Here is a 5,110-nt window from a genome sequence, read left to right on the forward strand (position 1 = left end):
GCACTCAGGCAGACAGACAGACAGGAAACAAGTCACAAAAAACCGAAAACAAGCAGATTGAATGCTATAAATTTGTACATTTCAACAATAAAAATCGCCAATTACATGCAACTTAACATAATTATTTGCCACTTTAATTTACCGCTGCAATTGCGCCGAGCTGCCGACAGCAATCAGCGTTGACAACGGAAAATGTCAGCGCCTACGTACGAGCGTTGCGATCGCTACCAGCCACTGGCAAGCGCACTTGCAGCAAAAAAGATGAAAGATGTAGGCATCTGATAAACATGTGGATGTATGTGTGCATGCATGAAATATCCTACATATTGCACTGTGTATAAACACACACACATGCATATAAGCACGCCCATGCGCCAACGTCAGCATCACTTTAAATGAAAATTTACGAGCAACTGTCACATTTGGCAAACGCAGAAGTGAACGAAATAAGAAGATCTACAGTAGCAAGAAACGATGTAAGCATGTATGTATGTGTGTATGTGTGTATATAGCAGCTACATAGTTGCGTTGCTGCAACATGAGGAAAATCGCATTCCTGAGTAAGAGAAAATCGAAAGAAAAGTTAGCGCTTTTGCGCCGTTGCATGCCACGATCCTCAATGTTCGCTTGGCTGCAGTTGATTTTCCCCTTTTCTCGCTTTGGGGATGGCCAGGAATGCATTGCAATTGGTAGACAGTAAATTGTTCAAATAATTACACACACACACACACAAACAAATTGGCCGCTGGCAGGCGAACAAGCTGAGGTGGACGGACAGACATTCGAAAGAGCAACAGATCAACTCAATTCACTGCACCGAATTGCCGGCAACAATGCAGGAGTAGCAGGCAGCGGCAGTGGCAACAGTAGCTGCTGCACCGGCAGTGAAATTGACAACGCTAGCCGTGTCAGTAACTTGAGCAACTCGAGTCGGCAACAATCTGATGAATGTGTCGCTGTGTATTGATGAACGTCGAGTGTCAAACGAATTGACTGGGCGATAACTTGGCGTGCGGATGCGCATGTTGTCGATTAGCGGAGCGTTGGAAAATGTATTCGTCTTTTTGTTCCTTTTTTTTAATTGTTTCTCTATTGCATTTGTAAAAAAGTAAATGGCTGCTGCTCAACTGGATGCATTTCAGTGCTCAACGAGCCGATGCGCTTATATTACCTATGCGTGTGCGTGAGTGTGTGTGTGTGTGTGTGCAGAAGAGGAACGCTGGCAAATGCCAAAAATAGCAGCGATGCACGAAAATTTCAACGCGAATTAAAATTTTTGCTTGCACAACAATGCCACGCAAGAATTTTTATTCGTGTTGGCAGCTGGAGAAACGGCCTGGCTCGGCTTGGCGAGGCGCAAACGCATAATTAGGCTGGGGATAGAGCTAAGCATGCGGAATGCACCATTTTTTCCATCACCGTAAAGGAGATATAAAATATAAGAAAAAGTGTTGATAAGTTGGAATTAAAAGCAACTAAGTGCTTATTAGCGATTGTGTAATTAAATAATTGCGAAATAAAAAAAATGCAAAAAATTGTTTTTTTTTTTTGAAATTTAGTAGTTTAAAGCGTAAGCTGGAAAACTCGTTTTGTCCACCTAGGAGTGATAAAATAGAATATTACGTACACGAGGATGAAAAAATTGGCAGCAAACTTTTTGTTGTTGTGGTTGTTTGAGTGGCTGTGTTTCCTGAACTACGTAGGTAGGTAGGTAGAAGTGACATTCGGTCTCTAGACCAACTCACTTAGATCGATCGACTACGATTGTGATGCCACAGTAGCAGTGGTACTGCTAAACCATTTTGTTTTAAGTCGAAACCCATTGATCTGGCTGACACTTATATCCCTAAGGTCATCAGTATCGCTTAGAAACGATGGGCCAAAGTGTCTAAACATTACCCCAGCGGGTAATGTCGTAAAAGGCGAATCCGGCAGGAGAGGAAGGGGTTCAGCTCGAAAGGCCTCATATATCTCGAGTACCTCCAGCGGCAGGGCTGTAAAGCTCATCAGGATCGAAACCAGTAAGATCCTGAATACGGTATACTGGAAAATATTATTAGACTAGGAAGTCTATGGGCTGGTGAAAGTAGTATTCTATCACCTCAGTACAGGAGGGTGACACCTCACCGAAATGGCTGATAGGCTAATGCTACAATCGCCTCCGTCCCGTTAAAACTCTGGCAAGCCGTCGGGTACGTTCCTTACACGTCACTATTAAGTTGGTGGTGCTGGCTCAGTTGCGAAATCCTGACTAGTTCCTGTCCTGGCTCTGAACTCTATTGCCCATGAAGCGTAGAGTCAACCCTCGCATGGCCTCCCTGCTCGCATAGATACCCCATGGTTAGGGAAACTGCACTTTCGTGTAAGGATAGCGGCCCGAAGTCGGGACTCAAAAGAATTTGAAAATGAATAACCATATTAGAAAACAAACCACCGATGAAGGAATTAGAGATAGTCGAAATGATAATGTGGATGCAAGAGCGGTCTTCAGAAAAAGTAGTTTACTACTAAGGTCCCCGACGGCAAAGATCGCCCCAATCGTTAATGTAGCTGGAAGCGGACAAGCCCGCAATGCGTTCAAAAATGTCAAAGCTAATCGCCCCGCAAACGGCATCGTGGACAGTAACATCAGCTTTCCGATGAAGGATGCCTCCAATACCGCCATTGGAGGGCTACAATCAGCGCAGTATACGTCCACCAGCACTCTTGCAGTGGCAGAACGGCTCGTCACTCCCATTCCAGCGAATGGCAATACAGAAACGATCCCCACAAAAGAGAGGGCGTCAATCGACGCTATTGAAATGTCTGCTCGGCTCGAGCTAATAAAAAAACATGAGGAGGATGGAGGAAGATGCGATCTCCCAATGTAATTCGATTTTTTTCAATAATTTGAGCATGAGACGGGTCGCCTCAAAATTCGTACCAAAACTGCTCAATTTGGACTAACAGCAGCATCGCATGAACATTGCTAATGAGATGTTGGACACTGTCCGCGAATACCCAAAATTACTCCAGAGGGACATAACTGGTGACAAATCGTGGGTGTATGGTTATGACGTGGAAACCAAAGCTCAATCATCTCAATGGAAGCTGCCGCACGAACCAAGACCAAAAAAGCGCACCAAGTTCGGTCGAATGTAAAAGTTTTGCTTACCGTTTTCTTCGATTCTTCGATTGCAGGGGCGTTGTGCATCATGAGTTCTTGCCACAGGGTAAAACGGTCAATAAAGAATATTACCTGCAAGTTATGCGCAATTTGCGCGAAGCAATCCGCCAGAAAAGACGGAAACCGGATTTGTGGAAGAACAAAAATTGGCTCTTACGTCACGATAACGCCCCTGCTCACACATCGTTCCTCGTGCGCGACTTTTTGGCCAAAAACAACACACTAATGATGCCGCAGCCACCGTATTCCCCAGATCTGGCCACCTGTGACTTTTTCTTGTTCTCGAAACTGAAGAGGCCCATGAAAGGATGACGCTACGCTACGATTGAAGAGATAAAGGCGGCATCGAAGGAGGAGCTGAACAAAATAAGGAAAAAATGACTTTTTGAAGTGCTTCGAAGATTGGAAAAAACGTTGGCACAAGTGCATAATATCTCATGGGAATTACTTTGAAGGGGACAAAAAAGATATTAATGAATAAATAAATAATTAAAAAAAAAAAACACAAAATTTGTGATACTTTTTGATTACACCTCGTAGTAGTGCCTTTGGAAATGAATTAGAAACTGACCCACCCCCATGGGTTCAATCAAGCGGAATTTTTATTGAAACATACAATTTTATGTTCAATGGCAAACAAATTAAAATCGTTAGACTACTCCAATGGTTAAAATTGCTAGGAGATAGTGGGTGGCTTTTGAAGAATATTAACTTGAAGGTAACTTAAAGAAAAACATACCGTTCAATTGCTGCAAGAGTGTCGCAATTGAAAAAAAAATTGTTTTTGGATATACATAAATATGCAGAAATTACCACCAACTGGATTCCAGCTAATCCGAATGTTAGACTATTTTTCTTAAATGCGATTCTGGCTCTTTATTGCCAAAAATTATAGTTTATGAAGAAAAATTTCGAAAATCGGAAATGTTGTTTAAAAGTGTGACACACGGAAATTTAGTTATTGTAATATTTTTTGTAAATGAAAAATGTATAGCTGTGCTGCAATCTGGATTAATTTTGAAGTATTGTGAAACTAGGTGATTTGTCGAGATGTGTGCTTTGCGAATGTATTTATTAGTATCTCAACGAAGACTCAGCGAGCTTTATGGAATCGTTTGCAAAGTAAAAGCAAATTATTAGGGGAATGCACGTTATAGAAAAGTTATAAATTCTTAAATACATTTCATTCAATTACACCCAGTTACAGCTATCAAGCAATAATTATCTATTAGTTAAAATGCGGCAGTATTTACAGGAAACACACATAAATATACTGGACGACAGCTGACAGAAATTTATATCTGTTGGTCACCCGTTTAAATTTCAGAAACAAGAACATGATTTTTTTTCGTTTAAGTCATCGGCATTGCTCATCTGAGTTGGCAAGTCGCTGAACCTTGTGGTTGGTATGTGTTTCGAACTGGTGTTGTGTGACAACTTCAGATATCGACGTTACTGATACGATAACCTCCGAGTATATTTCTGCCATGGAAAAGCTACTCTCAAAAAACCATTTGTCATTTGGAGTCGACTTAAAACTGTAGGTCTCTCCATTTGTGGAACAACATTAGGAAATTGGAAGAGCTCGCCAAACACCAGAAATGTACGCATCAATTATATATTTATTTTTATTTGCTTAGCACAACCCCACAGTTGTATGCCATAAAGCTACACAGGCAGGAAGAGATTGATTGGATTTAGGTTGGTGCACTGCCCCAGGCTGTCAAAGAAAGGAGCGCCCAGTGACCTTAGTCGTATAGCTGCCAAACCCGGACATTTACATAGAAAATGCTCGACAATCTCCTTCTCTGAAAGGTCCCCACAGCTTCTGCAATGAGGGTTAAATGGTAATTCTAGCTTTTCCGCGTGTGTCCCGATCATCCAATGACCGGTGAACACAGCTACGAGTTTGGAAATTGAACGGCGAGAAGTCTAAAGGAAGGA

The sequence above is a fragment of the Anastrepha obliqua genome, chromosome 2 (assembly GCF_027943255.1).
Source record: "Anastrepha obliqua isolate idAnaObli1 chromosome 2, idAnaObli1_1.0, whole genome shotgun sequence".
Classification (NCBI taxonomy): domain Eukaryota; kingdom Metazoa; phylum Arthropoda; class Insecta; order Diptera; family Tephritidae; genus Anastrepha; species Anastrepha obliqua.